Raw genomic sequence first — 25,354 nt, 5'->3', positions numbered from 1 at the left:
TGCCTCAGTCACTCCTCTTGGAGAACAGGGCTAAAAAAATCAGGACTAAAGAAATAAACACCAGTTCCCTGAGAGCCCACTGACAACCATCTCCTCCTTCTCCAAATCACCCTATCATCCTTTCATCATCTACAGATAGACACACATATGCATACACATACACACTTACTTGTACTGGCATTTTAATTTTTCAAATCATGCCTTTTCATTGCTGTTAATGACATGAAACTTTCTATTTGTTCTTAATATGGAATACAAAAAAAAATAGAAGTAAAAAGATACCTGCTTCTCCAAAACATGAAATTATATTTGAATGAGTGATAGGAAAAATATAAATGTATGCATTTAGCACATGATAACTGTGGCAGTTCTCTCTTATGAAAGAGGGGAAAGCATCTGAGCAAAGTCAGTCAGGCAATGGTTTACCGATTACAGGATCTTCTTTGCAATTGTATCTGGGGTTGGGTGAAAAAAATGGTGAGGGAATCAGGAGGGATGGAAAATAAGACATTAAAAAAAAAAAAGAAAGGTAGTTGCATTACCTACATGCGTTACACAAATAAGATAGGGAATGCTTAAGTAGGAAAAGGTGATAAAGAAAAGCTTCTGTTAGGGGTGCAGAAGCAGCTGAGCAGGGCCTGAACTTTGACAGCAGCTCTGAATAATTAGGAAAGAACAAAAGGACCCCAGAGGAGCCTCCAAAGGGACCTCATGTTGACATGAGGGACGGGATGTTCTGCGTTTGAGGTTACTCTAACTAAACACACCAGTTCCTTAAGTATTTTTTGAAAGAAAGTCCAATTCCTCCCTCCCCACCCAGCAGCCTTCGATCCACCCTCTCACTTCCAGTGTCACTTTCCCAAAGCTGAAAGGAGTCCTCAAGCACTGCCACCGGCTCAGGGAAGTGGATTGCTCTGTTCAAGTTCCTAGCAGGTCTAAGCCATCAAGAAGGAACCACTGCTTTGTTGCCTGGCAACTCAAAATAGCTGTCAGTAACAAGGCTCACAAGGTAGAAATTTCCAAAGCACCTAGCTGCTTAAGATCCATTTCTGAAAGATGCTTAGGAGTTTAACTTCTACTGAAGGCTCCTATTTGACTTAAGCAGGCCTTTAAAAATTGCTTTCTAAGTTCAGGTAGTGTTTAAAACATGGGCTTTGGGCTAGCATGGAAACAAAACTGAGAATATAGTAGGATTTTCTAAAAGTACCTGACCCACTTCTGGGTCTCCATATATCCCTTCCACCATGTATCTGCACCCTTTATTTGTGTCTTTTTCACAAGGCACATCTGCAAACTGTATCACTTGTCCTGAGAGCTGAATGGAGACCATCTGTAGAGCAAACCTTGATTTGATTTTTTTTTGTTTCGGGATGAAAGCAAATGCTTAAGGAAGCTGAATAGAGTCTACTCTGACATGCCGATATATGACAGCTGGCTCCAGGTAAAGCAATCCATCAGGTCCTCGTTTGTGCCTATTTGCAGGGATTTAAGAGACAGGGATGAGTTTCCAAAACACAGCATGTGGCTTTAAAGCCGTGAAATCTACTCTCCTGCTGTACACCGAGAGGGCTGCAGGCACGCAGATATGTCAATTATTTTCCTTGACCAGCTTGTGAAACAACCCTTAATCCCTAAAATGTTCTGACACTGAACCTACAGAGTTCCCACTACAGAGAGAACAGCCAGGAACATACTGTATATATTACCTTCCTACACACCAGTTTATTTATAGCATAATTGGCAGAGCGTAGCTATTGTAAGAATGAAAATGAAGAGTGCACATCAGCATCTACTCCTCAGAACGAAGGTCTTTTTCCAGCTAGGGAAGTATCTGCAATGCTGGTTAAGTCAGCTAGGACAATCCACTGAAGTTAGCAGGCAACAGATCCCATCTGGGCATCTTGGTGGCAAGGAAGATACTCTAAATGGGACATGCTAGGCCAAGAGCAGGTACCTGTGTCCTGTACAGAAACAACGGAGAACAAAGAGAATATCTAAGTGTCTGATGCCCATCCGGGAACTAGGAAACATTTAAACCTTGCTTTCTCCAATATACCCACTTCACTCCTCCCTAATACTAGACCTAACAAGCTAAAAGAAATGCCACGTGTTTTAAACAGCTCTGTCTATACCTGCTTTAGTTTAAAATCTGTTTATGTCGGAATCTGAGAGCAAGCTGGCCACGTGCATTACAATGGATGGTAAGAGCAGACAGCTAGGGAGAGACTCCTGTGGGTTTCCCACTGCCTGCCAATGCAGACAAGTTATGGAAATCAGCAACTAAACTGCTAAGAATGCTTTTCCAAAATATACAACACTCCAGCCACGGCCCTGTGATTCTCATTTAGTTTTTAAGAAGGGTTTAGCTCTTGTATTTAGATCTACATCTCCAAAATTTTCCCAAAGGCAAAGGACACAGTCATGAGAGTTTAATTAACAATGGGGGGACAAAAAAAACCACAAACAAACAAACAAAAAACCACCACCAACACGATGCCAACATTTGCCTGGAGTTAATGAAAGCACCCAGTTCTAGTTAATTTTCCTTCTTTCTTGCTAAAGCTGATAAACACACAACAATGCACCATAAAAATGAGCAAATCTCCTTCCCTATCCAGTCTGGCATCTACACGCAGCTGCAAAGATAGATAGTGAGAAGGCTTAGACCCAGCTGGCAGAAATGTCAGGTCTTTCAGCTCTATATCTCTATTATATCAAATACAAACAGCATCAGCTCGTAGCTGTGCCAGTCCTTGGGAAATACAAGTATTTGGATGTAGAAGAGAGATTGGATAAATCTAAGCCTGGACATGGCTGGAGAAATTACAAGGAAGCAGGGTGAAAGGAAGAGCCAGAAATAACTTTAAACGGCTTGCTTTCACTATGTATCACCAGCTCTCACATTTATCTCTCCTTTTACACATGCCTGATCTAAAAATTACTGGAAGCTGCTCTCTGGCCTCTTTATTGATGGGCCCTTCTTCCACCAGCAGAGGACCAAGGTATCGCACCCACCCTCCAACAGAGGCTGGGCAAGAATATCTGCCCACTTCTTATCTGAGATTAACTTAAAAACAATGGCTCGTGCAATGCTGCTTTCTTCACAGCTGCTAGAGCCAACACCTTCCTACAGCAAACATCCCCTGACACAAGTCAGGGTGACCAATTTAGGAAGAACCGAGTGCATTTCTTATTTTTATTTTTTGGTCTTCATATTTGAACATAGAGTAGGATGAGTCTTCCAGGGATTGCTGTGACTTGGAGGGATCACGTTGCCCTCCATGATCAGAGCAGGGATGTTACCTAAAGAGGCTGGCACTAATTCTTGGTGAATTGGCTGTTATTACAACAAAGACTTGCTGTAAACATGAGTTTAATTGGCAATAGGCTAATACCTACGAAACTCCCCATTGAAGTTAGCTAAAAGATCATAATCTTCAGCACACTTAAGGAAAAAGAAACAAACAAACAACAAAAAAAAAACAGTTCATTTTAGAGCTCTCTCAAAACTTAGCCTATTTTTTAGCTCTTAATTCTATCTCCAAATCCAAAGTCTTAGAGATGAGCTAAGAGAGGGAGCAAAACAGAGAAGAGTATTCACATGGAGCTTCTGTCTGAATGGTCAGAGTATGATTGTGCTGTTAGGAGGGTACAGATAAGTTGGCAAGTACCTGTTTTCCATCCATCCTGAAAACAGAAAGGCTTCATTTTCTAATACCCTGAATAGAGCTATAAACAAAATGATTTCACAAGCAAATTGTTTTTTTTTTTTCAATATGTAATTTCTTCCAGTTCCAAACTTTGACATCATCTATGTAAAGAAAAGCCACGGTTCATACATTTGCACACACACTTTGCCATCTTGCACAGAACATGGGAAGACTGGGAATCCAGATTTCTGGGATGACTTTGCCTGCTTCAGCATGGTGCCAATAGATCTCAAATCCCCACACTGCCAGAACCAAAGATCCAAGAAAACTGATTACTCATCAGGCTCAAGGGAGCCCTAGCAAACCCCAGGACCACACTCCCTAGGTTCTGCCTGACCTCAGGAACCAAAATGCTTGCAAAGCTCCTGTAACTGGCTTCCACAGAGCTACTGTGCCTGCAGGGTTAATCCAGTCTGCCAGGAAATAGGTCTGGAAATGGAAATGTCAATTGTTAGAAAATTTGGTTTTATAAAACCAAATGCTGTGAGGCTTTGGCAGTGATTCTCCTAAGCAGCTCTAGATCTCATCTCAGAGAGCGCGTGTTGCTGTGACCAAGCAGTTTACTTTCAGTTGTCTTCTAATGGCTGTGAAGGGAAGTCTTCTCAGCACAAAAAGTCTCGGGAAGACTGGCACTGCTTGGACTCAGTTCAAAGACTACAAGAGTACAGAAACTCAGCCTTCTCCTACATATGGTCTTTCCAGATTGCAGGAAGGCATGTTCCTCAAATAGCGTATGGGAAGTTGCTCATCTGCTGCCAAAGGTATTCAGTAAATTAGCAGTGAGCATCACTTCTCAGATAAGCTGATTGCTGGAGCAGTGGGAAACTGTGCTTGGAGAGCAACTGGGTGTTGGTCCAAATGTCTCTGCTTGAATGTCTGAGGCCATGAATCCTCTATCATTTCCTCTCAACGTTAATTTTCAAAAAATGAAAACTTTGATGCTGTAAAAAGTCATTCTGTGTTCCTTCAACTAAACCAAGACCAAGTGATAGAAAGTGAACCATTGCTGTACTTTGCCATACAATTGCAAACAAGTAAATGGAACAAAATGACTCTGGAAAGTCAGATTGATCCATGAAGTTGCTTAAAAAGCTTCAAGGCAACTTTATCAAACCAATGTTATCAACAGAATTTCTTTTTGAGCCCAAATTTGTACACAGAATTCTAAGTCCGCAGAGAAAAGCAATGTCTGCCAAACAGCAAGCAACAGATCTCATTCACATAAGCCCCCGGAACTGTCCCCTGCATTTTGGTTGCTTGCAAAATAAGATGGTCACTTTTTTCTGTTTTCTAGGGTACGCATTTGACAAGCCATTTGTCAATGGAGATGTCCTCATTTGCATTCTTCAACATGACCAGATGCTACCTCCCATGCATTCCTGAAATAGAGCATCCAGGAAGAGATTTCCAGTACGAAATCCCAGTTGCAGTCTTCCCAGATAGGGTTAATTCAAACCAACTCCCAGTCTGAGAAATCTTAAGAATTTTCATCCTTTTCTCTAGGACACTCCACTGAAAATCCAGAACAGTATTCTCTAGGTAAAAAAATAAAAATAAAAAATAAAAAAATAAAAATTTGCTCAAACTGGCATTAGGCACTGGACCCCTGTGCACCAGTGACAGACAGCTGTATTTTGAAACTGGGAAGTTTCACTTAACACTAACTTCTTCAGGAGGTCACTGCTAGTTCAGCATGACAGCCAAGATTAAGGAAACATGGTAACCACCTCGACAGAAGGGTCCAAAAGAAGCATTTCCAGAGAAATACAATGAAACAGAACCAAAACAGAAAAACTCAAACCAAACCTCGCAGTGTTTGCAGAACGGACTAGCCCCAAGATTTACTGGATAAATATGTGCCAATCTACTGATCGGTAAATATACAAAAGGTTTTGTTAAAAAGAAAAAAAATATAATCCTCTGTACTTACACAACCCTAGCTGATCCCTACCCCAGGGGATTAAAGACATTTCTCTCTCAGTAACAGCATCATGGTCTCACAATGGAAAGGAATTTAACAATACATTCACAATTCACAGTGTTCCAGGCCAACAGCAGAAGCAATCATATAAGCAAGTGGTGTAAAACTGAAATTATATCCAAGAAGACAGTTACTGATAGGAGACAAGCCAGTTACTTGAGCAGGTGATTAAAGAGGATGACAAGTATTCTTGTCCATCCTTCTCATTATTTTTGAAACTTACCTGAAAAATACAGACTTTCCTTCGCATATATACTTGCAAACGCCTTCCTCATTATCCGGAAGTTAAGGGATCTCATGTACTTAATATCATTCAAAACAAAGCCTTTCTACAGTATGTATGCATGAAAGTGCAAGCACACACAAACATTTAAATGGCTGCCTTTGAACGAGCAACTTTCTCCTCGGATGGAAATGAAGGCTCACAGAACACATACACCTCTACTAAATCCCAAGTCAACCTCCCAGCCCAAGAACTGTCAGGCTGAAGAGTAAAACTTAAGTCCTGAGAAACTTTGAGCATCTTTGACTTCATCTCTAGGCAAGAGGAGGTCTCCACCTTGTTGTGACACTAACACCTATTTTGGTAAACATTAAAAGACCCCTCTCCTAATCTTTGGACATGTCCCAGTTGCTACTGTTTTTGACGCTTCATTTAGTTACTTCTAAAGCCTAACCTTAAACTGTGCCGTGTTTGACGATATCATAATCTTATACCATTGACCTTTTATTCCCTTCTTTTCTCAGTATTAAATGGTTCTCAATCAGATTTAAATTTACTTCCAACGTCATCTAGACTAACAAAATTAGCTGCCATTGCCTTAACTTCATATTCAAGCATGAAGCTATTTTAATAAATGTCAACGAGCAAATTAAATATTTGAATTTTGATGTTCGTCTCCAGAAGCATAAGAGATTTAATGCTCATCTAAGGAAAACCGTGATTAACATTCAGGTCAGACCCAAGCAACGAAACCTGTTAAGCGTTCAGGGCTTACACATTCCTAGTGAGTTTTGGAAGCGCTAGTCATAAGATCTGTTTGCATATAAACACATGTGACAAAACTGACAAGCCAATCGTGTACAATTTAAATATTTGCAGATTACTACAACATGGTTATCGCTGGCAGAACTGGTGACATGGATGCTGTTGCTATGGGAGCTGGATTGATGGTTATATAATGCAGGATGCATTTATCCTACCACGCCAGTTAAAGCATGCATGAGATTGCTTTGTAGTAGCCAAGTGTACGTCATTTTACTGTGGTCAAATTCTGTTCAGGACATGGAGGAAAACGAGGCTTTAGCCTGCCTTTGCTTCCCACACAGGCCCTGCAATGGTTTGTAGTTGCTCAGATACTTTACTGGTATCTGCCAGGTGGGAACACATCCTATGTTCCAGCCATCTTCGACAGGTCTGCTCGGGGTATTCCTGGCTTACCCAAACCCTCTGACACATGACATTGCCCTTACAGACTAGCTGCGTATAGAAATACAGCCTGTCCTGTTGATTTAAACAGATGACAAAAGGACATGGAAGGATAGCATGTTTGGGGGGCAGTTTGTAACACGTTGTGTATACAGACCTCACTGAATGAGCAGCCCTTCTACTGCATTCTCTGTTACTCCTCCCACATTAATCAGCAACACTCAGCGCCAAGATAAAAAGATGTAGTTTTGGTCAGATCCTTGACTGTCATTGATAGACTCCAAACAAATGCTGTCTTGAAACAAGGCAAAAAAAAGATGTGATTGATAGTGTAAACATATAAGAGATGGGGCACTGAATTCAATTTGTGAAGAAGTTAACAAGCAAAAAGAAATCAGCTTTACCTGGAATCCTCCATGACCAAGGCACACACAGAACAGTTGTTCACGTTGTTAATAACATTGTAAGCTGAAAGCAGAAAACTAATGAAAGGAAAACCTGAGCACTAGATGAGTGCTGGCATCCAGCATAATATCTTTAAAGTTAAAGGAATCCACTCCCTGTACATCCTACATGAAATGCTCTGGGCCTTGCTGTTGTTTACTGCTCCTGCCTAAGTAATCACTTGGGTAAGACTGTGGGAAGTAGCTGTGATGGTGACAAGCAATTGGACAGTGCTGCAGCCACAGACAAGCCCTTAGGAAGATTAGTACTGAAAGAACCAAGAACACAATGAACCCAAACCCTGGCCCACAACTCCACTTGAAACAGGAAGGAAAAATCCTCTCAGCAGAAGCACTCTTTTGAGTTTAACCCTGGTTATTAACAGGATCACCCTGAGTCTCGGTCACTGTAATTCACCATTCAAACAGAGCAGGCATGTATACAAAGGAGATGGGCATGCTATGGTACAGCAAACATTTGCTTTCCATCCTCAGATAATCCTACCCATGTGTCATTGAAGTCAGTGCACCAGAAAATTCTAATTTCCCATTAGAGCTAATATTGTGGGCTCTGGGGTCAACTTGTGCTCTCTGTTAAGAGACCGTAAATTCAAAGATTTCAGTGAAGTCATCTCAGATTTATGAAAGTGCATTTGGCCTTGTGACTTCCTGAACTTCATGCCAATTGAGATAATTCCGTGCGTTAAATAAAAATAGAGAAGCCAGGTTATGATCATTTCAACACCAATTTATTTGAAAAGAAGCTCTGCAAAGAAGTCTTCAGAGAAAACTACTATTAAGACAGCATTAAAGGAGCTGAGAAATGAAACTGAAGAGTTGAAGGATGCTCAATTAAAGAACATGACAATCCAAATATAGGATTGTTACGAGATGCCACTGATGGAAACAATGGGACCTAACTGGTAGGGAAGGCCTTCTGAAAAAAAGTGCGGAATTGCAGAATCGGAAAACAGAGGCAAATTCTTTCACTATTAACTTTCTTTGTGCAGAGTTTTAAGGTACAAAATTAAGTAAAAGCAGCATTGCCTTCTAGGCTTCCAGAACGAGAAGTGTTCCAGCGCTTGAACCTCAGATCTAAAAGGAGACTAGTCAAGATTAAAAACAACAGAAAACTAAGAAGCAAAATGGAGAAAATGTGATCTCTCACGTCCTACGTCTGAAATCTACCTCACCTACGCCATCTGAGTGCTGCCACAAAGAGACCCTAACGCAATTCTTTTCCTCCAGACAGGACACGTGAAAAAACACGAAATTATCACAAAAGAAACAGGTTGCTTTCAGTTCAGTCCCCATGCCCTTTACCAACTCCTTATGTTACATTATGTGACTGCCAGAGAAGTCACCTTCTTTCACTGTTCCCTATGCCAGAAATTTGGAGCTGCTAGGTTGCACTGCCAGGATCCATATGTTTTGGGATCCAGAACCTGCTAAATTTCCACCAACTGGAGGCACCCCAGGATACCCGTACCTTGCAGTGGTTCCCTTCTCAGCACCTGTATACCCTTTAGCTATTGCAATAACTAAGATTGTTAACTAGTAGTCCTCATTAGCAGGTTGGCTAGCCAATCTGAGAGTTGCAAAAATAACACAAAGCCCCTTTTGTCACTTTGTCTTTGACAGACTGTATTGAGCTTCATCCCAGCTCAAAACGATAAGGAATCAGAAGGCCACATTAAAGGATGTGGTTATGGGGAATCTAAATTCACCGTCCTTCCCAGAAACTAAGAAGTTATAAAGATAACATCTCAAAGTTTTCCAATTTTGACTAAACAAAACACATTGCAAACCTCTTTCCTGTCTAATTTATATGGCATTGCATTTAAGATTGCTTGAAACTCATGTGTCTTTTCAAATGAAGCAAACATCAGCTGCTGGGAAATCTCACAATGGCTTGTCTATTTTTACTTCTTTCAGCATCCTTACTAATTTAAAACACCATCATTCATAATAGCATGTTATTCAAATCTTAGCAAGAACAACCCCTTCAGAGGCCAGTATTTGGTAAGGTTCTGTCATACCCAATCAAGTTTAATTGAACAACCATAACGATTGCTTCCGGGACCTGGGATACAACTGAAAGGTAGTTGAAATGGAGCTCAGGATCCTTACCGCTTGCATTTGTTAGCAAATAACTATCATTTACCTACAGTTGGTTTATTTTTTAAACTCCTAATGGTAAGTTTGCATCTGAATATTTTCTTGCCAGAGGAAAGCATCCCTGGGCAGCATGTTTAATACAATTGAGTTTGTTGATTTGTGATTTGTTATTCTCTTCCTTTGTGTTCTAAGCTTCTCAGCCTGCTGATGCATTACCTCCCCGTGGGCAATGCCCACCGAGTACATAACGCTGTGATTCAAGGTACTTGATAAATGTTAGTTTGATCCCAGGATATTTGGTTGAAACACCTGCCACATGAAAATAATTTGCATCTTTTTCTGCTGCCAGAAAAAGATCTGTTCCTGTGGAAGCTGAAGTGTAGCCAACCTAGATATATCCAGTTCAACTTAGGAACAGAAAGATAGAGTAAGGTTAAAACAGTATCAGCTCTTCCCCCCCAACTGAGAAGAAGAAAAATACTTTTTCTGAGTCCTTCTTAGTATTCTGCATAACCCAGGTGCAGCCAGCAACAGACCCATTCAATATGTTGTAATACACTTTGGCAGGGTACTCACATACGTCAAGACAAGTTGCAGAATTGCTATCTGTCCTTCCTGACTTTATCAGCTTGTGAAATGATCCTAAACAATCCAGGGGAGTGGTGGAAGTTCACTACTTTGGGATATCAGATTAAGGAGAACAAAACTGAAGAAGTATTCTTAAGGGACCAATCTTGTTATGGCAGTGGTATGTCAAGTGCTATGGTCAGGAGGCTGGATTTTAAACATATCTAGGAGCCAACACATGCTGAGATGACGACAAATAGGAACTTCAAAGGCACTGGTAAATCTAATTCACACTAGTCTTAACCTTCTGGTAGAGTGAGAAAATCCCACCCCCAAAAGTCCTCATAAGTTCAGTAAGATACGGCATAAAATGCTGGACCAGTTGTGTCAGTGCCAAGCCAGGAACACAGACACAAAGTTTTGGGGGGCCATATTTAGGGTATTCAGGCACTGAATTACCAATGCTTTTGCACTAAAGGATTTGCCAAATTCCCAGAAGAATTATAAGGTAGAGTGACGAGGTACCACATCTTCTCAAATCCAAACCAGTGCTTCCTCCAGACTTCTGGACAAGTCCTTGGAACTTGCATGATGCCCATGTGCCTTTGTACGAACAATCTGCACCAGGTATCCTCCACATACACCAAGGAAGCAAACCTTTCATGAGATGACTGGCATTTTCCCCAAGCACAACTGCTATCTGTATCACGTGCTACTCATTTGAAGAGTTTAAGGTTTCTGGTCTCCAGAGTGAAATTACCTGTGAATTAAATATAGAGATGAAAACATGGAACTTGCTGATGTTGTGCTGCAGATAATAGAATTTTCTTTGAGGGATTAAATACAGCAACACAGCATTTGTATGTACTACTGGCTCACTTTTTTCAGGTTTTCTATCTTTCATTCAGCTCTGTCAGGGAGAAAATTCTTAACATTTGGCACTTCGCGTAGGTCAGCATTTACCGATTTTCTAAGGCAAAGTCAATGGATTTGTTTCCTTCCATTTATCTGAAATACTGTCTGCTATATGTTTGTCAGTTCAGTCATTTAAAAAAAAAAAAAAGCAAAAAACATTCATCTCCACACCAAAGAATTGCACTGTCACTATAATACATGAATTAAGAAAAGACTGGAGTGAGAGGGTAGATCCTAGATAATTTGAGGATATTTTTATTTGCCACTCCTGAGATTAACTTAGATGGGATGTAAATGCATGAGTTTCTGTGTGCATCACTTTAAGCTATCAGTCTCTTTTCTCAGCAGATTTTTGTGCTAAGATTATCTGATTCTCAAACATCTACTGAAAGATCTGGACAGGGTTGAGTGCTCATGGTGAAACGCTAACACCTAACAAAATACTGCTGCTGGGTGCTGCCATAATAGTGCCAAGTCTTTTGATCAAGGGCCTTCAAACACTATGGGTATTTTTTTGTTGCAATGTCTTAATGAGATGTCCACCACCTACTTCTTATAAGACTACTGCCACTATGGGGCAGTAGAAATATTATGGTACTGGGCTGCATCTTTAATTCATAGTATTTTTCCTACAGTGGGATTGGTGTGACTGTAAAGAAGTATTTGCAAATATTCTGCATAACACATTAGCCATTCCCTTGACATCTTTGGTCACTGCCTAGGATTCATTTACCATTGAATAATAATATTCTTCACCCACCAAAACCACGGCAAGTTGTCAGGACTGAGCAGTCACTACAGACATTACCATCAGCAACAGGGGCAATACTGGCAGCAGCACACACCAGAGGAGGATGCAGCTCTGCAAACCACACAAGGCACCCAGAACAAAAGCACAACAGTTGTACCTCTGCTCTGCCATACCAACCACACAACTACTAGACCATAGCACTGAGGTGGGTCACACACTGAGAATGGCAAACATTTGTAGCCTGCCAGAATGTGCTTCAGGCAGAAAGATGGCTTAAAAGATGGCTCCCTCCCCTGAAAGTTTCTCAAGTACCATTGATCTGCTAAACATGCTGCTTCTAAGCTGTTGCATTGCATAGCTCACTTCAAAACATCAGTACTTCTTACAGCATTAGAAGACTACAAACAATCTTTATGCTTAAAAGTCTTTTCTTTCAGAAAATTTAAAGAAAACCAAAGTACTTTAGTAAATGCAAGTACTTCCATTTAAAGACAAATGCTCGTGTTTGTGGTAAAGAAAAACAAGAAGAAGTTACAGTACTTGTGGTATTTCTTCATGTCTCAGGATCTTTGGATATTTATTGCCACTGAACTGCAAAGTGCTAGTGGCCAAAAACTAGACCCTTTAATTTGAACACTTAAATTGTAGTTAAGGCCCACTCTGAGGTCGCCACCATCTACAAAGCTTGTCAAAAGTCACCAAGATATCACCCCATATACCTATTACAGATGGCAGTGCTGCTTAGTTTGTTCTCAGTTTGCATTATGTTATGTTTTCTTCCAAAAGCTGTGGCTGGCCAGGAGAGAACAAGGCACCTATTTGCCTTGTTCTTGTTCCTGCTCTCTAGGCAATAAAGACCCATCCAGAAGGCAGGGGTGGCTCCTTTGATAAAATGGCCCAAGACCCCTGGCTTTAAAGCAGACTGAATGGATCCAACCCTTACGTGCCAGAGCACCATGCCATGCCATGAAGTCCCACATCTGATCCTGTGCCCAGCCTGCTCTGTATATTTAAAAAAAAACAAGCCCCATACAACCTCTCCCCATTTTTCTGCTGGCTCAGCAGACTGAGTGCAGGGTCAGAGGGATGTGAGTGCATGGGAGGTGGCAGGACCTCATGATCAGGAAAGTGATGGGAAGGACAGGCTTGTGGTGATTACACTGATCTTGGCTACTATGGATTTCCAGCCTTCATACACTCAGCAGGATGAACCTGACTGGGAAAAAGGGAGAGAAAGCCACCTGGTGTGGGACTGGGAGTCTGCGAGGGGAGCAGGCAGCAGCTGACAGCCAGCACTTAAATAGCTAAACTGCAGGCATGACCGAAGAAGACATACAACTGCCTATGAGCTTGTTAAAAACCCAGGATGTCCTGGAAAATTCCTGGACTGGAATAAATGACCTGCCCTGAAAGGGCTCTGTGGACAAATCAGATTTACCCACAAATATTTAATTTTCCTCAACCAGCAGACCTTAGAATTTTAGGGCCAAGTAGGGAAAAAGCAAGAAGACTGAATCCAAGGAGAAGAAAAGACTAGAGTGGAAACGGAACAAAGCTGAAAGTACAAAGAAGAAAATGCTTGACACAAAGCTCAATTGGAAGCAAGGATTTTTTTTTTTCTTTGAGCAGAAGGGACATGAATCCTATCCAGCACAGGATGCCTTCTCTTCCCCTTTTCTCTGTACACATACCCAAGCTAGGAAGTATTTCCTTCACACGTTTTTGTCCCCAGAATATATATTTAATCGAGAAAGTTTTGTTTGCTTGTTCCTGAGCAGAAAGATTCTTGGCAGTATAATCCAGTCTGTTCAACTAATAGGTTTACCTTATCCTGTCTTATCATCTACTCCATACTGCTGATTTCTGAAAGTCTCATCTCCAGCATTTCCTGCTTCCAGATGGTCACTAAATAACACGCAAACAAAATAACCCTTGAATTTTCACATTTTCATCTCCAGCAACTATTTATCTTGTGTACCAAACACATCTTTGATTACATTCTCAGTGGGACAATAAAATTATTGCCTCTTATTAAAATCTGATGATGTACACAGGGAAAAAAAATACAATTGCACAGCATATCGAGAATAGCAATAAACTCATCTGTGGTGACTTTCAAATATAAAGAACTTAATTCCCAAAGGCAGAAAACAGGTCTGTCCATAGGTTGCTATTAAGAGTGCTGTGGCTTATACCAAGCTGCCTTTTTAAGAGTGGTAGGCTAGCCCACTGAATATGATCTTTGCCCATAAACTTTTTTTTGTTAAATCGTGCTCCATCTGGAGCAATAAATTTCTCTTGCCTCAAACATTAAACCTTCTTTAATCCTAAGGACTAAACAACAGGTGGTAGATTATTTTTCAGAATTAGCAGCCAACTGCTAGAGCAATTCTCATCCCAATTACTTTGTTTTGAGGTTTAAATTTCATAGCTTAATGGCAGCCTACATTTCTTAACAGTAGAAGCCAGAGTCGATCCTACAAGGCATGTGTCCCCATTTCCACAGTCCCTCCAAAGTAAAGAAAACTTCGTAGTCTTTCTTTTAAAGCAAAATACACTTCCTGGCATTAAAACCCTGAGCACAGTAGTACTGCTACTGCAAACATAGGAAAGATTTCCAAAAGCATTCTGAATTTTCCCAACGTTTTCTCCCACTGAGCCTCGGAACATAAATTACCCTTGTACTAAATGGGGACAAGTTTAGACCAGCACTCTACATAGACAGTACATTATTTTTCTGCCTAGCAGAACATATAAAATGTGAAAAGCATTCCCTGGGTCAAGTTGACAGGAACACTGAAAATGCAAAAAAAACAAACACCAACACCCCGAACTTCATGCACAGTGTCAGCTCAATTCTATTTAGTACTTTAGATGATTCAAATTGTTTTCTTCTAAATTTGATCAGTAAACAAAATAAAATGCACCAAAGTAACACATGCTTTGAAACATTTTTTCATACTAAGCAACAGAAACTTTTCATTTAACATGATGTCATGAAAATACCTTAAATCTGGACTTTTTTTTTTTTAACTTTGTAGATGACTTCTTGAAGACAGACCTTTGTTCCTCAAATTCCTGTTTCAATAAGCTGACATTTTCTGATTAAAAATACTTGCTCAAGAAAATCCTGACAAGTTTTAACGCTAAGTGCTTCTGAAAAATTCCGGTGTCAAATGTTTTAAACCATTATCCTCAAGTTGCATAGGTGTATATTTTTAGAAGCAGCAGTTTTTACATGGATGGCCATTACGGGTGCTGCCATGGGAACAGGCTAGCAGCAGGCTATCATTAGGTACTCAGGAGTCCAGACATCAGCTAAACCGTGGGCATCTGCCTGCTTTCACACACCCTTACGTACCTGATTGTTATGTGACCTGTTTAAGGTAGTTACCTCCTTGGTCCCCACTGAGAGCAGGCATTTCTGGAGGGCAATTCATCTCATCTGTCACACAGCGATCTCATGACAGGGCTATTCAGGCTCCTCCTCATCAGCTAGAGAAGGAGAGCAGCTGCTAGTTTTGAACAGAATACTGTAGTACTTCCACATCTCACAGCAGAGAATGAGGATCATGGTCTGTGTAACTAGAACTATCAAATGAAGGCCAATATGCTCTCTTGCAGACTAGTTGCCCCCAAGGCTAGTTAGGGGACAAGTGATTGCTTGAAAAGTGCTCACCTGAGTTTAAAGTGAAGATAAATGAAAGTTGCTGTAAAGAGCTTAGGTTATCGAAGGCCAAAGTTTTTCAGCCAATGCTACTTTTCAAAGAGGGCCTCCCTTCAACTTCGGTTCAATCTACCTCCAGTCTACCACTGAAAATAGAGAGAACCATCTGCCTTGTGAAGTTCACCTCCAGACTTACCGAATTCTTTTAAGTATATTTAGACACAAAAATAATTAAGGCATCACTATATATTGAGTGTGGTAATTGAAAAATCAGGGACTACGCACTTAACTTTAATTAGCAACTGTTCAGTACTTACTTAGGAGCTTGTCATGCTAGAACTTTCTGCCAAGGATTTTTGCCATGTGTATTTTCCACGTTGGTTTGAAATCAGTGGAGGATGTGGTGTATTGCACAAAGTTATATACATTAATTCAGCGGGCATAATTTTTGAGGTGATTCTAGAGAAGAGCAAGAGTGAAGGTGCCATGATTGTTTTTGTTCAGCCCAAGCACATGACAAACTCCAAGCCCTGCTATGGATGTTTGCCAAACACATGAAACCCCTCCTCCCTCTCCAGCCTAACGCTCTCATGCTGCTGCTGCAGTACCGGGTCCCTCTCCAGACCTGATTCCAGCTCAAACCCACTCAACAAGCTGCTGCTGCTCTGCCCTCCTGGCTTGCTGCACTGGCGGTCCTCAAAATACCCTCTTCTTCATGCCCCTGCCATATGGACAGTGGTCCTGCTCTGCTGAACAGGTTATCCAGCTTATCACACTCATCACACCTCTCCCCACCCCTCCCCAAGTTTGGGGACTTACTGAGCTCTTTGGTCACCTGTCTATTTCTTCTTTCTGTTGCTCTCTACCCTATGTGCCCTATACATAAAGACATATTTTATTCATGACAAAAGCCTACCAGTCATTGATCTTATGTTGTGACCATACATGCAGGGAGATGTATGCTTCTCCCATTTAGTTCCATCTTCCCTGCTACCTCAATTTTCTGCCGTTCCCTCTCCAGGCATCTTGTGCTCCTGTAGCCAAGCCATCCATCACCATGACTCAGGGTTAAATCATGACAGCCTTTATTCTTTCAACACGTACTTTAGAAACTCACCTCTAGATTTGTCAGAGATTTGCTTATTCCTGTGACTACACAAGGCCCTTATTTCTACTCTTTTGCTCCAAAGATGATCTGTTTCTACCAGGATTCAGCTGTTCAGACCTACTCCCTGATAAACTTCTCAAGAAGGGAGATGCCGTGATTTATTCTCCATAGCTGTTCTCGTCAAGGCCTTGGGGCTGAGAATATCAATGAGTTGCCAATTAGAGATATATTATTAGAGCTTGATAACTGTAACATCAACAGTGGGACAGGGCCATAAAATCTCCAGTTTTATAGGCTGTAAGACTGCTTACATTAAAAGACTGAAGCAGCACAGGTCACTGACCACTTAAGTCAAAACTCCGGTTACTACCTTTCCTTTGTACAGCCAATTTTCTAATATCTTCCCTTAGACAGTATGTGTGCATTGTTTAAAAACAGAACTGCCACAAAGATAAGTTATTCAACACCCACTTCTTTAGAACCTGTGCTTTGTCTGTAATATTTCTAGACAATAGCAATAAACACTTTAATTTTAACCTTAGTAATAACAGAAAGACAATAATGGTGCTAAAAATTGAATAGTCATAAATCCACAAGGATAATTTTCAATTAAATTAAGCACCACTTCATTTGTTTTCTTTGATTCTTGACAGCTCAAAACTCAATGGCAGAGAGAAGCTGTCCCTTGGTAAACCCAATCTACTGTCTCTTTCTTTTTTGAGCACAATTTTCTTATAGCCAACATTTGCAAGAATGGAATTATTCATTTCTAAAAGGCAGCCACCATTATTCCCCTTTCTGTTCTGGGGGGAGGGTGGGATGAATGTACATGAAAGATGGTGCTTGCTCAAAATGAAATAATCATAATATCAGAATTTCTAGGCTCCCAGGGAACCCAAGAAAGATAGGCTCCAAATATGCAGACGTTGAACACATAGCAGAAAAGGGTGAGGAGGGTTTAACTTACAGGAACTTTGAGAACACAGCATTTCATCAGGTTCTTCTCTGTCTCATTACTGGTGGGGAAGAAAGAGTACCTTCCTGGGCTATGCAGACACAGCAAGTATGCAATGCAACCCTGTTTGAAGGAGAAACAGTAGACTGCTAGTGATGAGAAAGCACTGTGAAATCCTTGAGCCAAGCTACTCTGGCCACTCGTATGATTGTTACGGGGACATTTTAGCCAGCACCTTTGAGAGTGCATGAGAGACACCATCAAGCACCTAATTTATGTAGGCACATTTGTTCACATGGGGCTATGGGAGATCTGTCACATGTGCTTATCCATGAACAGTTTTGAAGCTGAAGCTCTAATAAGCCTACTTAGGGCCCAAATACCAGAAAGATTTGGATGCTCTCACTGCCCTCATAGTAAATAGTCTATTTTGCTATTCACTGCTATTGCCACATGCACGCTTTCAGGTGAGGGTTTGTATCGCCATTATATATCTTTATTACCTGGTAGGAGAGAAGCTATTGGATTTATAATTATCCATTACTGGAACCTGGATACATTTCCCCAGGGAAGCTTTCCGCTAATTCATACTCTTGTCATGTTTGCTGCATGGCATCTGATGTCGTTTTTCTAAATTAGATAAATAAAATATTTATATTTGGTGACCTTGAAAAGAAATGTAGACCAGTAGCTCAGAATGAATTTCCTTGAATTCAATAAATATTAATAGAATACAACAAGCACCAGAGCAGAAAACGAACGGCTGATACACCCCTAATGAGTGTAGTGGCATTTATTATTTAAATGACCATTAGAAACACTCTTAGCCTTTTGAGGAATTCAGGCAGGAGTAGTAGACAGATGCTCCTGCATGCAGGAGATTAATCATTCCTTCTGTGCAAAGCAGGGCCAATTAATTTGTGTTTTTTATTTATTTATTTTTCCTCTTCCCAGTAAAGAAAAGCAAATTCAAATTAAAAACTGAATCTTTTCTTTGGTGTCTAACATGTAGTAGGAAGTTCTCCTGTGGCTGCTGGGTAGAAGACATTTCCCAGACAGACTGCTGTAGCCTGGCTATACAGTTTTGCTAATCCTTGCAAGCAAACCATGCTTCAGAGACTAGTGAACAAACATGCTGTAGAGGAATAAGAAGTCTTGCCATGCGCTTGTACTAGAAATAGCAGCTCTGGTCAGGAATGGAAGCTATTGGGCTTTAGCAGATCTCACAAGCAGTACAACAGACCTCTACAGGACTGGCTTTAAGACTCAAGTTTCATCATGCTGGGATCTGGGTAACATGTTACCATCACTTGATTAAAATCAATAGTTCCAGAGTGATATAGAATCATAGAATGATTAGGGTTGGAAAAGACCTCCAAGATCTTCTGGTCTAACCATCACCCTACTACCAATGTCACCCACTAAAACCATGTCCCTAAGCACCACGTCCAACCTTTCCTTAAAACACCCCCAGGGACAATGACTCCACCACCTCCCTGGGCAACCTGTCCCAATGCCTGACTGCTCTTTCTGAGAAGAAATGTCTCCTCATTTCCAACCTGAACCTCCCCTGGTGCAACTTGAGGCCATTCCCTCTAGTCCTATCACTGGTTACCTGTGAGAAGAGGCCGACCCCCAGCTCCCCACAACTTCCTTTCAGGTAGTTGCAGAGAGCAATGAGGTCTCCCCTGAGCCTCCTCTTCTCCAGACTAAACAACCCCAGCTCCCTCAGCCACTCCTCACAGGACTTGTGTTCCAGGCCCTTCACCAGCTTCGTAGCCCTTCTCTGGACACGCTCCAGGGCCTCGATGTCCTTCTTGTAGTGAGGGGCCCAAAGCTGAACACAGCGCTCGAGGTGCGGCCTCACCAGAGCAGAGTACAGGGGGACGATCACCTCCCTGCTCCTGCTGGCTGCACTATTCCTGACACAAGCCAGGATGCCGTTGGCCTTCTTGGCCACCTGGGCACACTCCTGGCTCATGTTCAGGCAAGCATCAATCAGCACCCCCAGTGTCAACAGCCTTTCCCTCATCCACCAGGCGGGTCACCCCGCCATAGAAGGAGATGAGGTTGGTCAGGCAGGACTTCACTTCCATAAACCCATGCTTACTGGGTCTGATCCCCTGGCTGTCCCACACATGCTGTATGATTGCATTCAGGATGACCTGTTCCATCACCTTTCCTGGCACCAAGGTCAGGCTGGCAGGCCTGTAGTCTCCCAGGTCCTCCTTACGACTCTTCTTACAGATGGGCATTACATTAGCAAGTCTCCAGTCATGTGGGACCTCTCTGGATGACCATGACTGCTGACAGATGATAGAAAGCAGCCCAGCATTCACATCTGCCAACTTTCTCTCTAACTAAGCCCATAGCAGACCATTGTAAATATTGAAATAAAACTGGACAGTGATATATGCAACTCTTTGCTTCTTATCTACAGTGACTGGTCCCAGCATGCATTAAAGGAACACCAGAAGCCCAGAGTGGCACAGTACTATCCTCTGATCAACTGTCCTTGCAATAACACAGACCTCCTGTACCAGCACCAAAGGGTTAGGTGAATCGCTAACTTACAGGGTCTGCATCTCACCTCCCCAAATCAGAAATTAGAGCACATTATCCAGCATACAACAACAGGTCAGAGGAAAAGGTATCAATTTAGCATTGCCATAAACAGACCCTGAAGACAGACAAAGGCTTTAAGTTGCACACTGCACATTTTGCATTAGATTGAAACCAGCATCAGAACTTCATTGTGACAAATCTCCTGTGATTGTTCAATGTAATTCTGATTATTGCCAAGGAAATTTGGAGATGAAAAGAGAAACAAAATAAATCATGTCAAATATCAGGCTTACTAGGATACAGGGCAAATAAGAAAAAAATAATCAATGTACTCTATTGATATAATCAGCACTACTTGGCATCTCAAAAATAGCTTTCAAAATGGAGAATGCTATTTTACAGAAGTTTTTCAAATCAGGCTGAGTGAAAATGGAAATAAAAATTACCTTTTTTAATATGTAAAGCAAGAGCGTTAAAAGCTTAGTACTACATGCTTCTGGTAAATCTTAGTGAAAGATAACAGAAAGCTGAAGCTCTTAGGCATCCTCTTATTAAAGATAAGAAACCTGCCTCTTCTGCTGCATTTATCTTTCTTGCTACTGCACGTCCTTAGTTTCACACCTTGGTTTGCTGGCTGTTAAATAAGGGGAGCTCTTGCTTTATGGCTGGCTTGTAAGAATATGTCAATGGAGAAGATTTTGAAAGGTTATAAAATTTTGAGTAGCCTGAATCTGCTTGGATAAGGCTCAGAAAAAAAAAAGGAAGGAGGGAGGGAGGGAAGGAGGGAGGGAAGGAAGAAAAAAAGAGAGAGAAAAAAAATTATGTTTGTTGGGATATTCACTCCACCCTTCTCTTCCCCTGCAGAATTCTACTGATGGGCAGGTACCTCGCAAAAGGCTGGAGGTCTTCTGCCTCCTAACCCCACCTGAGTCCATGAATATCCACGGAGAGGACTGGTGCCACTTAGTGAACAGTATCACTAATATGGTTACTTGGACACGGAAATCCTAATGGCTTTAAGATTTTTGTTATGGACTTCAGGGTTTAAAAGCAAGAGCTGCATTTGGCATAAATAAGCAAAGCAGCTCTGATTTCTGCAGAGTTATTTCAATGAAGATTAGGCAGGGAAATGACCAAGTGGAGGGTAGGCTGGCAGCACAGGAATAGAAGCTGGGGTAGAGGATGACATTTAACTTTTAAGGCTGCATTTGTAAAGGTCAGGTCTCTAGATGCCTGTACATTACATCACACTGGTCAAGTTATTTCACAATTGCCTGGATAAAGTCAGATGTTTATTGCAAGTTAGATAGTAATCATCTACTTGGGAAAGCTTGCTAGCAGCTGATAAGTCTCTTATAAAAGTAAGATTGCAGCTGTGTTTCTCTCTCTTCCCTCTTCCTCCCTGCCTTCAACTCCACAAGGATCCATGTGAATTTAGTGTTAAGGAAAGGTACAGACCTAAACCTTCAGTGAATTCACCACTAGAGCAAAGAGTATCACAGTAAAAGCTGGACAGCTTGTTGAGGATACCTTCTTGACGCTTCCTGTGATGCCACAACACATCCATATCTGCAAACAAGAAAACCTTCTGCTATTTAAACTTCTTGCTGCCAAACACAACACCGGAGCCTGGCCGCTTTTGCCGCTGTTCATTCACACGCAAGGCTACATTTACGCACACATTTACCATTGAACAGGTGTTTACAGTCAATTGACTTCACTGCTTACAATGTCCACACATTTGCAATCAGGAACACTTTAGTTTTTGTGGCATTGAGCAGAAGTAGGTGTCTTTGTGCTGAATATTTGCACACTTCATGCTAGATAGATTCTACCCAGCAAAGAAGCGCTCCGAAGGCTTTCCTATCGACCCCCAAAGACATTAAACAGAAGGCAGTGACATGGCAGAGATTAGAGTGCTGGCATGGCTTCAAGTCCCGCTTTGCCACTCACCTACTCTGATCTCAGACAAATGATTTAGGATAATGGCACTCCTTGGCTTCCAGAGATGCTGCAAGAGGCACAGATACAGTGGTGATTGAAGACCATGCAACCACCTACAAAGAGGTGATAGGTCATCTCTGCATCTGCAATTAAGAGCTATTCTGGGGAATATAAGAGCATGAAAGGAAAGCATACCCAACTGCTACATCCTAAACCTAATCTTTTCCTTGGGTTGAATCACTTCAGTATTTTCATACATCACAAAAGAAAATCTTGCTAAACAGAAGTATAACTCCCCGTGTTAACAGGAGATAAATTCACATAAAACAGCAAACATCATTCATTCCACTTCAGACCTGAGGATAGTATGGCAACTTCTAGGTAGATTGGAAGGAGGAAAACTAATTGCTTAGCATTCACTTAGCTAAGTAAATGGTAAAATGACAACTTCTATGTAAGTATGAAGTATTTCCATCCAATTGATATAATTTGGATATCACTTTCAGTGATATCATTTGTCTATAATGCAACACTGATACTTACGTGCCTTGCAACAAAACCTATGAAGATGCCCATATATCTTCAGAAGAGCAACCTTTTGTCTCTTAGTCATTAGGTACAGCTGTAGAGAAACATTAATATATCTGACTTTGATGGAGCTTACACCCTCGGTATCAATCCATTTGTTCCTTCACAAGCAGCTGTTCCAGATGTGCAGCAGGCTTTACTGTCAAGCTACATTTTTAACCAGATAAAAGGACTTTCAAGCCCCCTGCAGCTCTCATTCACAGCTTTAGTTGCAGCTAGACAAATTATTGGCTGAACCACTTCCAAATCACCCATGATGCGCATTCAACACTGGTAATCAACACCCCTAAATTTCTCTGTAATCAAGTCTGGACTTCACTGGATCCAGAAGCACACAATTCAGTCTCTATATCAACAAGCACATCCAGGTGAGCATGTAGCTGCATATGAGAACTTTCTATTTACCATCTGTTACAAATTAAGAGGTCAGGATGGGTTTCCAGTGAAGCTTTGAACAATCAGTTTTAGTCAGGATGCAATGTTGTCTTTGCTAACAGCGATTTTCACTATGGCATCAGAACCTGCGAATGATCCACAAAGCCCACATAGTCCTCTGCACCTGAACTTTCCAAACAGATCTGCAGTGACTGGAAAATATTTGCACGGCCATCAGTTGAAAACTGCTTAGTAGTATCAGAAATAGTACAAGTATACTGTCGCCATCTGTAGGAATAGTGTTCTGAACTTCCACAGCTCTGTTTGGTCTGCGGCAAACCAGACTGCTAGCCACCCATTTCCTGAACGCTTCTGGTAAGGATGTCCACTCTTGCATTCATGGAGGACATGCCCATTAGCCAACACACCATAGACATTGCTAATGGCCCTAGCAAAAGTGCCCTCAGTATGATTCCTCCAGATGCTGCTGTTGCTGGGTTAATTCACCTCCCTCCCGCATAACCAAAAGGCTTATGCTTCACTAAATACATGCACTGTATACAAATAAATGGCACAGGCTGTCTTGGTTCATGACACAAGCCACCCAACAGCAAAGAGTGTATTGACAGAAGAAGCTTCAGGAAGTTGAAGACTAGCTTGAAGACTAGTGTTCCAAGACTGGACAGTGAAAAGACAGCTTAAAACAAGCAGTGGTGTAGTTGCACTACCACCTGGCTTTGCTCCCTCTAATCATCTCAACTAGTGGCCATGTCCAATGGTAACAGCCATCAGATAATGATCCCTTCTGAAGACAGCAAGCTGTGCATATATTATCTGCCACTGTAAAGATGGAAAGCATCACAGTTCTCCCACTCCTAAAGCAATGGGCTCAGATGTGCAAGAGTAGAAATCCCTCAAACAAACAAACAAACAAACAAAACAACAAAAAAACAACCCACACCTGAAGTTCAACTCATTATCCTGGTGAAAACAATGAAACAATACAAGGCAGCCAGAATGCTTACAACAATGATTCAGAATTATAATAATTTAAACATTTATCCGGTGTTTTTAGTATTCTGTGAAAAGTCAGGGAATTGTATATGGATTTTTAATCTTCTAATCATTTCCACATTCCAGAAGAAGATAATCCCCGTGACACTCCAGTGGATAAGGCACTAAATTATGGGTAAGCATGTGATACTGCAGAGTAGGCAATTTAAAGCCTTTCTTTAAAGAAATGATCCTTGATTGAAGCATCTGTGATTTCGTTTATGCAGGTGATACTAAAAACATTTTCCTGATGAACATAGCTCCCTGCACAATTATTTATTTCAAAGAAGCTGTATATCTGAACTGGGTTTCAAAGGGGACTGGGTTAAACGCACATTAAAGCTTTTGACTCATTCTTTAAAGATCGTTTTTACCTATACTGAATTGAAATGCCATTGGAAAAGAAAAAAAAAAACATTACTCAAGCTAGAAGCATGTTTTCTGCTTTAAAGAAACCTACTAGGAAAAAGATCCCTCTTTTGAAGTACAGACTATATATACATACCATACCTCACGTCAATAACTAATTACATGTGTGTTTAAGAGCTTTGTTTAAAGACAGCCCTGTTTAGTAAAGGCAGAAGAGTCTCACTGAATTGAAGAGTATGATGTTAAGCATACACTTCAATGCTCTGAAGAACTGCTTTTGATTTGATGGAGAAAAAAATCAGAGGGAAGCGAAAAATACAGTTTCCCCACGTTCTTAAACTGAACTCTATTTGTGATTTCTGATTTACTGGAAAAGAGTCCATCTGCAGCACTTAATTTCTAACAAAAGAGCTCTGTAATTACCTCTTAGAGGTTGCCAGTGTAAACACAACAGAACCCAGGAAGCTGCTTTGCAGATGAGGGTTAATTCAGTATATGATACATCATATAGGACTGGACAGCATTAAACAAAGGTTAATCCTCAGCAGCAACAGACATTAAATGTACTTTCTATTGAACACCCTATCAGCAAAGGAGGTAAAGAAAAAAACTTGCCTCAGATACTTAATTATCTGCATTGTATATGCAAATATCCAGAATTTGATAAGGTCTTTACTTTTCACCTCTAAGCACCACATTAGTAATTCATGAAGCCACTACTAACATCGCTGTTGAGTGCAAGCAACAGTGAAAATTAAGCACTAATGACTTCAAAGGCAGAGTGTCCATAAAATGAGCAGATACTTCTCAGGTCAT

The 25,354-nt window shown here is 41.2% G+C and overlaps 1 protein-coding gene across 12 annotated transcripts in view; it reads right to left on the bottom strand.

The window, feature by feature from the left end:
• Positions 1-25,354, bottom strand: part of LOC310899493 (uncharacterized protein) — a 407,594-nt gene that overhangs the window by 255,485 nt on the left and 126,755 nt on the right. For all 12 annotated transcript variants that reach the window (XM_083835889.1, XM_083835891.1, XM_083835894.1 and 9 more), the window contains 8 exons: positions 18,148-18,274; positions 17,657-17,767; positions 16,699-16,883; positions 15,899-16,040; positions 15,276-15,409; positions 13,740-13,819; positions 7,525-11,008; positions 7,278-7,415 (listed from right to left, as the gene is read on the bottom strand). The gene's annotated coding sequence lies outside the window, so the exon portion shown is untranslated. The remainder of the gene's footprint in view (positions 1-7,277; positions 7,416-7,524; positions 11,009-13,739; positions 13,820-15,275; positions 15,410-15,898; positions 16,041-16,698; positions 16,884-17,656; positions 17,768-18,147; positions 18,275-25,354) is intronic.

Source organism: Anser anser, assembly GCF_964211835.1.
Source record: "Anser anser genome assembly, chromosome: 4".
Classification (NCBI taxonomy): domain Eukaryota; kingdom Metazoa; phylum Chordata; class Aves; order Anseriformes; family Anatidae; genus Anser; species Anser anser.
Note: the sequence above shows the minus strand (reverse complement) of the source record. Positions and strands in the feature narration are given on the sequence as shown.